This window comes from Arvicanthis niloticus, chromosome 6 (genome assembly GCF_011762505.2).
Source record: "Arvicanthis niloticus isolate mArvNil1 chromosome 6, mArvNil1.pat.X, whole genome shotgun sequence".
NCBI classification, from domain to species: Eukaryota; Metazoa; Chordata; class Mammalia; order Rodentia; family Muridae; genus Arvicanthis; species Arvicanthis niloticus.
Genome location: NC_047663.1, coordinates 71566175 through 71579243, shown reverse-complemented (window position 1 = coordinate 71579243; position 13069 = coordinate 71566175). Strand labels below are relative to the sequence as shown.

The following is a 13069-nucleotide window of genomic DNA, read 5'->3' as shown; positions in this document are numbered from 1 at the left end:
ATATGGTTGCTGGGAATTGAACTCAGGACCTCTGGAAGAGCAGCCAGTGCTCTTAACTGCTGAGCCATCTCTCCATCCCACTCCCTACCTCTTACTCACCTGTGTTCTTTCTTTCTTTAAGCAAAGCAAAACAAAACCCCAAATCAAATAAATCAACCAACCAAACAAAATTAAGACAAAAAATGAAAATAAACCAAAACAAAAAGTGTATACACATCACACGCACACCCACCCACACACACACACACACGTGCACACACACACCATATAGTCTGTTTAATGTTGGCAAACTACTCCCTGGCATAGGGCCTGCCTTGAAATGTGGTTGATATACCCAGTGGCACCCCACTGGGAAAACTGATTTCCCCTTTCTCAGGAGGCATCAATTACAAATAGCATCTTAGTTAAGGATGGGGCTTTGGACTGATACACATATGAACTCATATAGACTGTAACAGCATGCACAGGCTCCACACAAGTTCAAACCAGCCAAACTCCCTGAGGAGAGGTAGACACAGTCCCACCCCTAACCAAGATGCTGGAGCATCTTTGATAATATCCTTCTCATTTGTTTTCAATCCAAATGTGAAAATAATGAAAGATAATAAGAAAGTATACGTTACTGTTACTCAGTAGTAATTGTGCACAGGTAGAAGTGTATCTCACAATACTAAACTGAACCTTAAATCTCAGCCAGCTTCCCAAACAGAGTGCCCAGCCCCAATGTACCTGTGAAAGAGCATTCATGGAAATGCACTGAGTCAGTTTCCCTCAGATGACCTGAGAGACTGCCAGAATACTCCTGAGACACTGGTGCCACCAGCTAGATATTCCTCTGATGAATCATGCAAATGGGACTTCTGACTTTCCTGCCTTCCATAGGCTGTTCTTGAAGGCTGTCTATCAAATGGAGCTATTGTGCTCCTCAAACTACCACCCCCTCCAACTGTATGCACTTATTGTAATACAAACACTCTACCGTTAGGCATTGGAAAGCCTATTGTACCACAGCACTTTCTATTGATGGTCTTCACTGCCCTTATCTTCCAGCTCTTGTGCATGTACCTCAGAGGCAAGTCAGACTGCACAAAACAGCCACAACGATTTTAGCTGTGAAAGTGGAGTGTGGATTTACAGGTTGTGCTGGGAATGGGGCTATAAACTGTCCAGACCCTCGCAAGCAATTTGTTATCAACAGCTTTTCACTCTATTCCTGCTTGGTTAGTGTTCAGCTCCAACCAAAACAGCCTCGCTGTACTCAGTTCAGGAGCCAATGACCTGATATTTATTGTCTCTGTATAGGTGATGGCGTTTGCTGTGGAAGAGTCATTGAGTGTAACCTGTACTAACAGAGAGAGTTGCTACCGCATCCCAGGAGGCAGATACAACTTTGTGACATGTTCTTTGCTTTTGCAGATCTTGTACACAGTTTTTGTCTTGTCTTTTTATTCTTTGATTGAAAATAGATTTTTTTCCTCACGTAATATATCCTGATTACAGTTTCCCCTCTCTCTACTCCTCCCAACTCCTCTCTACTTCCCCTCCCATTCAGATCCATCCCCTCTCTGTATCTCATTGGAAAATGAACAGACTTCTATGGGATAATTAAATATAATGAGATAAAACAAAAACAAACACATAAGAATTGAACAAAACAAACACATGGTGGGAAAAGAGCTCAAGAGAAGGCATATGAAACAGAGACTCATTCATTCATGCACTCAGGCATCTCATGAAAACACTAAACTGACAGCCATTATATATATATATAATGCAAAAGATCTGTGAGAGAAAAAATACATACATACATACATACATACATACATACATACTAAAATAGAATTTAAAAGTAAGGTAACATTAATAAAAAAATCACCCTGGCACTACACTAGAAAACAGGAAACCTCCATAGATGCCATTGAGTTCATTTCCTGTTGGCCATCTACTTCCTGTGATGCAATCTACCCATAAGAGTAGTTTGTTGCTCCAGTGAGACTTCCTTGGAGGAAACTAAATTTTCATTTGCAAATAGTTATCAATTGAACACAGCCTCTGGGTTAGGAGTGAGGGCATGTATTTGTTTACTTCTTTCTGCTCTAGAATACCATCTGGTGCAGACTCTTGAGTGCATGCTGCCTTGGTCTTTGTGAGTTACCCTATGCATCTATCCTGTTGATGTAGAAGGCTTTGTCTCTTTGGTGTCCTTCATCCCATCTGGCTCTTACACTCTGTGTGCCTCCTCTTCTTCAGGGCTCCCTGAGCCCTAATGGGAGGGATTTGATGGAGATATACTATTTAGGGTTCGGTTGCTCACAAGTTTATGCAAATGCACCAACTTTAGAAAGAATGAGTATGATTTTATACATCTTGTTTATGTTGTCAGTCTGTCTGTGGCTATGTAAGATTCTGTCCCTTCCTAATGAACTTTTCTTATGGGTTTCCAGTTGGTCTTGGAGGTACACCTTTCTCAACCCACCTTCCTACTGGCCATCATTTTTGTTAGACAATTGTGACATGCTTTATTCCAGTACTGTTGGTGTGATAATTTTTCATGATGGGGACGTTGTTCCTTACTGAGTGAGTCTTAGCTTAAATGACATGTGTTTTGTCTTCAAAATTCAGTGTGAAACAAATTTAGAACCAACTAGGAACCAAAATAAGGCTTTACCTAGTGTTTCAGGAAAATATTTACATGAAAGAAATCCCTCTTTGGCAATCAGTGTGTTATTCATGGATCTTGTATAAAATATTGCATTAGCACAGTACTTCTAACCCTCTAGGTTAACTCAACTTTCATCTCAGTAGCTAGCCTAGGCACCATTTGGAAGGCTCAGTCTGTGTCTGCACATTGGCAAGCTGAGGTCCTACTGCTGTTGGAAGACTTTGAATGTTGGAGAAACTGTACCAAAACACAGTCAGACAGTCACAGCTGCTGGATATGCTCAGTAGACAAATACCATACTAGCCAACTAACAATAATGGTTCAGTTATCATCAACAACTGTGGAGGCTGAACTAACAAGGGTAATACGACATGTATTAGGATTTTAGTTAGGAGTAGAAGGGAAGTAGGCTGGTGGAGGATACAAACTAGCATTAGATTAATTTAGAAATATACCACGGTGGGAAAGTATCTGGGTGGAGAAAGTTAGGCTATTGCTAATATCCATAGGATTTAGAGGTTGTTAACGCTATGTAGAGTTGTGGTTGTAAAGTATAAAGAGGAGGAGATAAGAAAGATGGAAAAAGGAAGAGGTTGGAAGGAGAGGGAAAGTATAGGAATTATGCATGAGAAGAACAGTAATGAGTACCAATTGACGTTGCAGAGAAACATGCAGAATGATCCTAAAACATACATGAGAAATTCACAAACAAAATCAAAACAATTATGATTTGTGTGTGTGTGTGTGTGTAGGTATGATATTGTCCTGTCCAGCAGGGCATTAAACCAGGTCTGGGAGATCACCTGAAAGAGAAGATGGGGGACAGGTGTACTCAAAGAATCATGACTTGCCTATAGGCTGATCAAACCATTGATTTTACTTTTTTCACACAGGGGTTATATGTACATAGAGGCAGAATGTGGGGAAGAGAATGACACAGGAGCATAGGTGTTCAGGGGGAGTACAGATATCTTCCAGAACAGAGTGTCGTCTGGGTGAAGATTCAGGGGACTGGTCACTATGACTTTGCCTATAATTCACTTGTCCTTATCTAAGTTGGTACCGTCCACCAAGGCTACCTATCTACAAGGTCTATGACTACTCAGGCTGGTGAATTTCCACCAAAGCTGCTTGTTTACAATAGCTTATAGACATCTGTTTCAGTGCTTTTCTACAGAGACCCAAGACTTTATGTTAGCATGCATGTATGTCAGGCCTATTGCTGATTTTAGGCCTTCAGTGTATAAGCAGGGCTGCCCCTGACATGATATTAAAGAAGGAAAAAATACTAAAAGTGGCAAAATTAAACATGTAAGCAAACAACAGAAAGGGCAAGGTATAAAATGTACATTATGTTAAAAATATCTCATCAGTCATTATTTCTTCCTGTTAAATTTTAACTCCTTAAACTACAATTAAAACTTAAGCTCACAGAACTCATGCACTAAAATGTGTACATTATTTTTGTATATCAATTGTACTACATGAAGTTGAGTCTTGCAAAACAACACAACCTCAGTCTTTGAGAAACTGCTATGTGTGTGGAAGATGAATTTCCCTGTGGCAGTGAAGGTAAAAATGAAGGAGAAGGATTTGAAGCTCAAAGAACAGTTTTTGATAGAAGAGCTGAAAGCCGAGTAAGGGTATGGTTCATCCAGAGACATTAAATCATGCCTCATGACCACATTTGCACACAAATTCAGAGATGTTTTGTGAGTTGGACAAGGACTTCAGAGTTTGCCTCCAAGTCTGATAGGTTGTCCTAGGTTCTCCAGGCTTTCTCTTCTGTCCTCTTCTTCAAGAATTCAGCATAGGGAGCAGAGGATAAACGTGTCTGTCTGCTTTCAAACCTGACATGATATCTCTGGGACCCATATGCCAGAAAGAGAGAATGCACTCTTGAGAATTGTCCTTTGTCATCCAAGCCAACACACACATGCATGTACACACACACACACACACACAAACATAAACACTAAAGAAAGAAAAAAGAAAGAAAGAAATGTAGTAAATAATTTAAAATCTCAGGATTGAAAATCAGATGGCCTAAAGGATGCAGGTTGAAGTATCTAAAAAAGAGAGGTTGCCCACTGGAGACATAGCATGCTCCTTCCAAGAGAGGGGCAGTGACTGTTCAGCTCCTATTCATTTCAGTGAGGCAGTTTGGGGCTAGTATTTCCTGATCTTTGGAATTTGTTGCGGATACTGAATAATAATCAGCGATTTTTAAACAGTATATGGGGAATAGGAAAAACCAAACCCTGTGATTCAGATCTTGGGAAGATCTTTGGTTAATTTTAATTGCCTCATTGGGGCCTACAGGCCTCTAGAGACTTAGCTCATAAAAAAAATAAGCTCTCCCTTTTGTGAATCTTAAAGGGGGCAGTGCCCCTAGGACAGAATCGAAGGGCTCAGTTTTTGGGATGATAGCTGATGTGGTAGCCACCTGGTCCAACTTAGCCTGAGTGAGGTAGTGCAGGTGTGGTGGAGGTTCCTCTCCCTAAATTATGAACCTCAGCAACCTCCACAGCTCAAGGAAGAAACCACTTATTCTCACAACCTCTCCTGGTTGTGAGACAGTAACTATCTCTCAAGCTCTCCACCTTACAGATGGAGTAAGGTCCAAGTGGCTTTCCCTGGCTGGTGGATGACAACAATGTCATGGAGGGCTCACCTCACCTTTGATGCCAAGAGGATCCAGAAAGGTAAGGGCACAGGGAGCCATGGGTGAGTGATGACTCGGTGGCATTTCAGCTCCCACAGACAAAGCCAGAAAGCACTAGGCATGGCGTGAACAGTTATGCACGGTTTGGTTGTGTCCTTGGTTTGAGTGTGGAAAGGTGGAACTCAGGCAACTTTACACTAATTGAATCTTTCTCTCTCTGTCCTCCCACTAAAGTATACACAGCAGGTCGCACAATAATTTTATGAACTTTTCAGTAGCATTAAATTAGAGAACTTGTTAAACGTTTATCTTGGTTTCCTCATTAAGTGTAAAGAGCAGCTCAATAGTGTTTTGTTTTGCTTTTTTCACAATTTCGATTCTGCGATGCCAGGGCAATAACATGCAAAATAAGGCACATGCATCACAGTTGGCGACAAGGAGTAAAGGCAAAGTTAGAGCTGTTGATGATACATCAAAAAAGACTTCTTGGAGTAGACAGGAAGGGAGCCATGAGGGGAGACCAAGGTCTACCAAGGTGAGTGAGTCCTTGGTGTAAACACAGGAAATGGATTGGTTCGCTCATCTGCTCATCTTTTGGAAGTCAAATGAGCTGACTCAACGCTAAAAAATGCTGGTTGTTTTTACTAAGAACATGAGAGAATCCTGAAACTCATGTAATAAGAAAGGTGTGGAATAGAGTGAGATTCTGGATGATTTTAGCATGAGAAGCTTCGGCTGAATAAGCAACAGTTATGTCTGTGGGGAAGGAGAAAGACGAGGGGCGGGGCACGATGGAGCATGCGCAGAAGGATGCAACGATGCCTAAGATGTTCGATGGTGAGCTGAGTCTTCTAACAACTAATAAAAAGTTACAAATGCAGATAAAAATAGAATGTACACACACACACACACATCACAATAATAATCAGAGAAGACGTTATCAGTTTGAGGATGGCACATGAAATGAGTTGGAGGGAGGTGACCTGGGAAGGGCTGGAGGGAGGAAAAGAATGGGGGAAAGTAATGCAGTTATGTTTTAATTTAAAATTTATAAAAAACACTCCATGAGGAACACTTATGCAAGGATAGGAAAGCATAGATAAAGCAAGAACCCATGCTACCAAACATTGATTGATTTAAGGCTGACTCTACCAACAATGGAGTTAGTAGAACCTCCTTTGCTTAGTCAGATGATTGACATTCCTCTCTTGAATATGACTCTATTTATTAAAATCAATGATGTAGTGGAATGGCATTGAAAAAACTGAAAAAAATTTAATTGTGACCTTAGCTCTCAAGAATTTTGTTATTTGCAGAGATCATAAATGGTCTTTCTGTTGCTAAAAAGCAACTGTGTCAAATATATAATATAAAACCAACTTAGTCAAGGGGATTAGGAATATGTATTTAAGTTTTGAAAAGACAATTTAAAAGGAGAAATTATGGAGTGTCACTTGTGAGTACAGTCCTACCCCAATTTACTGAGCAAATGCTTGAACATTTTACAACATAATGGAAGTTAAAGCTTCAGGCTCTGGAAGAACAGCCACTGTTCTTAACCTCGGAGCCATCTCTCCAGCCCTCAGGCTCTGGATAAGCAGGAAGCTTTCAAGTGTCTGGAACCCCAGTTGCTTTCCAGGCAGTATGTATTTAGTCTGTTTACCTTTCTCTTAAGTTTCCTTATACTATGATTTACCCCTGAAAGTCTGAGTTTCAGCTTTGGAGAAGCACAGAGGGCAGTTACTGTCCCTCTCATAGCACAGGACTTTAACTATGAATAGAAGCCATCAACTGTATGCACATAGACTTGGTTTTATAATGTAAGATCGTAATTTGAAACACCATTTCTCACCAAGGATGTTTTCACGTCCTTGTTCTAAGAACAAGACAGACATGGCTCTGTTTCTCATAAGCCCTGTCATGATGGAGCTAAAGGTCATAAATTAGTGTCACAGGTGGAAAGTGATATGTGAGAAGATGGAGTGTCCATATGGTCATACAGCAAGGAGCTTTCAGTTCACACCAAAGTAGAAAAGAGGTCTCCCAAGAAGCAAGAGTGTTAAGCTCAGACACTGACATCTGGGATTAGATAATCTGTGTGTATGTGATGGTGCATTGTAAAAGATGCGGCACCACTCCTGGCCTCAACACTTAACAGAAATGTTTGTACATGTGGGAGAATCTTCCAGAATGAACGACTTCATCTCTGATTGAGAAATGCTATTTATTGTACATGGAGTGGCATGTAAGGTGTGCTCACAAAAAAATGTCAGTGTAGAGGCTGGTGACTAATTTTCTGGCCCACTGTCCAGCATACCTGAGAAGTACTTCCCTGAGCTGAAGCACACAGCAGAAGAAGTGGTTTGTTTTGTTTTTTAAAGAAGGGGAAAGAGTTTCGTGTTGAATATGCTGGGGTCCAGGGAGCTTCCAAGTGAAAGTGACAGGCAAGTAGATGTCAACTAACACAGAGGGTTTGTTATCATTAACGGTCAAGGGAGGCCCCTGTTAAGGAGATAGCTGGGGTTTTATTAGTAACTCATTATTCACAGTTCTCAAAAGGAAGAGGCATGGTGTACATGGCTCCACAGAGTGATGTGCCAGAGTTTGATAGAAAGGAAGGAAGTTGAGAGGAGATGGAGACAAAAGCCACAGACCACGAGACAGTGTACAAGCCTTAGATACTGTGGTTTTGAATAATTTCAACATCCTTTATGACATGAATAATTTTCTGGTCTTGTGTTAGAGACGGTAGAAGCCACTGTTAGACTTCAGCAAAGGAGCTGGAAGAGATGTTGACTCTGACTGTTTTCAGGAGATGTTTCTTACAAGCAAGTACTTTGCCATCTGTGAGAATTTCTGTACCTAAAAGGGGAAGTCCCTTTACGGTCAGTCAGTCCCCAAAGTATCAAAACATCAGAAATACATAAAATAAAGATTGAAATAAATAAACAGTGGAAGCCTGAAACGCAGACAATAGACAGGGATGGAGACATATCTGAGTATAATCAAGAGTGAGTTTGACTCAAGCCCTGAAATGGGTGGTCTTTTCCAGGAAGAGTTTATAACATGGGAATAGAAGGGGCTCGATGATGTACAAGTAAAGCAGACTGTGACAGAGGATGACAGGCATCCAGGAAGGGAGGGGAAATGACGGGACAGCTACTCAACGTGTCAGGTGCTATACAGATGAGAAGCAACAGAGGGTGAGCAAGGAGCCTGGGATGAGGGGGAAAGGGTGTAGGGAACTCATGGCCACAAAGGAAGGAAAGGCTACAAATGGGGAGGAGTGGAAACAGGGTATCATCACTTAGGCACTGGTCTGAGATTCCCTGCCAGAGAGTCAAGGAACAGATGACACAAGCAGCTGAAGAAATGACTCCCAGCTTTCCCTCCAAGTGTGAAAGGAGGTCCTTATTAGAGTTTCATCTAGTCTTGATAAGACTCAACAGTCAGCCGGCATGGCTCATCTGTGCTGAGCCTTTGGCATGTACATTCCCAGGCCGCCTAGTTTCTAATATGTGGACGTCAGGTTTCCATGCTGATCTCATCTGTCTTATACTTCAAGATTTGAAGCTCAGTTCATTTTTTTTTACTGTTTAATATTATCTCAAATCATTTCTTTATTAAGGTTTCTAAGCTTTCATTCATTTGTAATCATATTAATATTAATCACAGCTATGTTCATGAACATCATTATTTATAAAATATACAATAGGAGTGGTTAAAATGTCAAAACGTTATTTCACTGAGTTAGAAACAAAGAGTGTTGATTCCCTTTGTGTCACCCAGGAAACACATTTCTATGACCTTTGTGTGGTCTCATGGAGGAGAATGAATTTATTAACTCATTTAACAATATTTGTTGAGTTCTATTCATTCCCTCGACACTCTGTTTGAAGATAGGGCTTCAGCAGGTAACAAAGCAGACGCTGTTGCATAATCAAGATTAATGAGACAGAGAGACAAAGGCCACAAGACCCAGAAAGACAAGCGCGTCGTGCTCTTTCTCATGTGGAAGGTAAAGACACCAAACTAAATGTAGAGCGCTGTAGGCCGCTGCCCCGACTCGGCTGGTCAAGATGGCGCTGGCTTCCAGTATGATCTACTGGTAAACAAGTGCACTGTGCATGAAGTCATCCTTGGGCCAACTTAGTTTTGGTGCCAACCCCTCCCAAGTGGGATATGTTTATGAAACACTGCAATTCTACCTATTGTCCTCCTCCACACGCACCCTCCCCCGGGGCTGAGCATATAAGCAGCTCGCTCCGGGTGTTCAAGGTCCCTGGGTAAATGATGAATGAAGCGCTTCAATAAAGGTGCTGGGAAGGATCCAGTTGCTCGCATCTTTCCTTGCTGGTCAAGTGGGGGCGTAACAGAGCGCTGGTCACTAGAGTTTGGAAAGGTGGGTGTAAAATGTGAATAAGGGGAGGCTGGGTCCTGTGAGTGTACATTCTGTACATGTGTTGAATTACCTCACAGGGCCCAGTTATATGCATAATTTATACATGTCAGTAAAAACGAGAAGTCATTAAAATATTATGGTAAAATATTTGAAAAACTTCATGAAAAATATTCTTAATAGCTTGAAGAACATATGATGACATTCAATCAATCGTTTTTTAAAGCCCCGTTTTAATCTGTTTCATGATAGCTAAACCAAGACTCACAGAAGTGAGTGAAGTGAATTTGTCTGAACAGGTGACTCAGCTGGTCAAGGCTAAAGCTGATGCCTAGGGATGTGGTAAGGACTCTAAGTGCACCATAGATTCTAAGATGGTGGCCATGCAGAGGTCAAACTTGACATTATACACTTGTAAGTATGCATATTTAAAAAACCCCTCAACAATGACTCCTCTGGTATCATCGCAAAGACCTAATAAATGTATATTATGTTAATAAATACCTTTGACATTTTAATTTATTTACATAGGGATTAACATTTATTGTACCATTCACGACTCTTTATCTTTTCCACAACAGTGTCAAAGATGGAGTCCAAATGGCTTACTGGTATCCTTGACTCTTTAGCCTTCTAGTTCATCAGACTTAGCAAGAGAAGAAGGACTGGGCAGCTGATCACAAGCAGAGCTTCTGGGACTGAGATTCTGGTCACAGCCATGGAGAAAATGGGGGCAGTGGAGGCAAAATTGTGATCTCATCCTGGGTAGTCCTGAATCTTAATCTATGCAAAGCACTCTGTCAGGTGAACCAAAGAGAAGCCAAAGTGACTGATAGACTGATAATAATGCTATATTTTACTCTTTATATTTTTCAAAGAAACTTTAATGTTACCTGTTCCTGGGTTAGTCTTAACATCAGTGCAGGAAGGTAGGAAAGACGTTATCTCTGCTGCCAGAGGCATCCATGGGATTGTGAGAACTGGATGAAGTCCACAACACATACAGAGCAGGGTAATAGGTCAAACAAAAGACAGTACCGCAGTCCCATGATTTCCAGGCTGAAGAGGAAAACGATAAGAATTGAAGACATCTGAACTAGCAAGGCAGAAAAGAAAAAGCTTGATTTTGGAGTATTTCAGGATTATCTATAACAATGCTCTGATCTGTGTTCTTCATAGCAGACATTGAATTGTGTTCTGTGATTGGAGCATGTGAAAGGCTATTGGAAGTTTCAACACGAGTTCCAGGCAGAGTTTCCTCTTGGTGGGTTTCTCTGATTTCCCTCAACTGGAACTCCTTTCCGTCCTCATTTCCATTTTCTGCTCCCTAACTCTCTTTGGCAACTCCACTATCACTATTCTTTTACAACTGGATGCTCGGCTTCAAACACCCATGTACTTCTTCCTCTGCCACCTCTCCTTCCTGGACCTCTGCTACACCACCAGCATTGTGCCCCAGCTACTGATTAATCTCCAGGGATATGATAGAACCATCAGCTATGGAGGGTGTGTAGCCCAGCTCTTCCTTTTCGTTGCTTTAGCCTCCACAGAGAGCGTGCTCCTGGTGGTGATGGCCTTTGACCGCTACGCTGCTGTGTGCCGTCCGCTGCACTATACGACCATCATGCACCCCATTCTCTGCCTCTCACTGGCTATTGTTTTGTGGGTAGGAGGATTTATGAACTCTCTGATTCAGACGAGCCTCATGATGGTGATGCCTCTTTGTGGACACTGAACCACTGAACCTTCTGTAAGATGACTATTCTCCTGAAGTTGGCCTGTGAGGACACAGAAGGAACAGAAGCCAAGATGTTTGTGGCCCGAGTTGTAATCTTGATATTTCCAGTAACACTTATTCTGGGCTCCTATGCAAACATTGCTCAGGCGGTGCTGAAGATAAAGTCAATGGCAGGATGCAAAAAGGCTCTGGGGACTTGTGGGTCCCACCTCGTGGTAGTTTCCATGTTTTATGGCACAGCCATCTACACATGCTTACAACCCAAGGGCAGCTATTCTGAGAGCAAGGGGAAGTTTGTTGCCCTGTTTTATACTATCATCACCCCCATGCTCAACCCTCTGATCTATACCCTGAGGAACAAGGATGTGAAGGGGGCTCTGTGGAAGGTGCTAGGGAAAGCCATCTTGGGATAGAAGAGCAAAGGTCCAGCACAATTTGGTTAAACAGTCTTGGGTTAAACACTCATCTTGTTCTTGCAAAGCAGTTAGTACATAATAAGGGTCAGCAGACCTCATGGGCTTGAGGCTTCCTTGCTTTGCAGTTAGAAGTGGAGATCTCTTGAAATGTTTTGTAGTTCAGTGTCTATAGTCCAGGTGAAACAAGGACTGCGAGCTGATTTATACTGTGGTGCTTGGAAAATGGATATTGTCTCCTCTTGTAGAAAGAGGAGGCAGTTTCTAGGCAAGCCTTGGAGGCAGAGAAGCGATATCCTGATGGTAGTGCCTTCCAGAGTCCTAATATGGTGCAGTGCAGAATGCCCTATGATACAAAGTCAAGATGTGCATTGATACCCGTGCTTCGAAGTCCTTCCATATTGTCTATGTCCCTTCACATCTCAGGAGCCCTTTTGAAGGTCTATTGAAGTGGATACCCTTCTATGATATTTGGAGAACATAAGGAAATAATAATTAATGGTGTATCATGGAGCACATAGAGGCCAGATATAAATGTTGTTTTTCTACTTGAGGTAGCATGCAAAGTATTAGGAGGCATTCTGTAATGGGGCTGGGGGGGTGGTAAGGCGTTATGGTTTCCTCAGGTGCACAATGCACCTCAGAAATGCTGCTTGGTGTTGGGAGATGATAATGTTCACAAAAGAGAAGAGACTAGAGAAACTAGAGAATAAATTAAACATCGTCTTAATTAGTATATACTACTGCTTTGTCTGGCTCATTCTTTCCAAAGTTCTAGATTCTTCTGAATCACCTGTTCGTACATCAGAGGTCAAATAGTGTACCTTTACAGAGTTATCTAGTCTATGGTAACTGTTCTCATTTCTAGAACTCTTAATGTAAGAGTTCTCTATAAGCTCACGCCTTGTGCCTATAAAACACTCTATGCTGTTACATTTAATTATTTCAGTGCGGAATGTAGGCTAATTCCTACCTCATATTAGTTATATCTATCAAGAGACCAAATGCCAGATAATTATTTTGTGTTTTTATTTTCAGGTTGCCCAGATACTAAATAGAAATGCAACATTTAAATATGCCCTATTTTGCTCTAAATTTTATCCAGCTAGCTGCTACCTAAGATTCTATATTTTATATTTACTAGCTCGAAGAACTAGCCAATATTGTACACATATAAATGTGTTTTCTCTTT

At 41.5% G+C, this 13069-nt stretch overlaps 1 pseudogene; it reads left to right on the top strand.

Annotated features, from left to right (window-relative positions):
* Positions 1 to 4210: 4210 nt before the first annotated feature.
* LOC117710332 (olfactory receptor 2Y1B-like) lies at positions 4211 to 12610 on the top strand (annotated as a pseudogene).
* Positions 12611 to 13069: the final 459 nt, after the last annotated feature.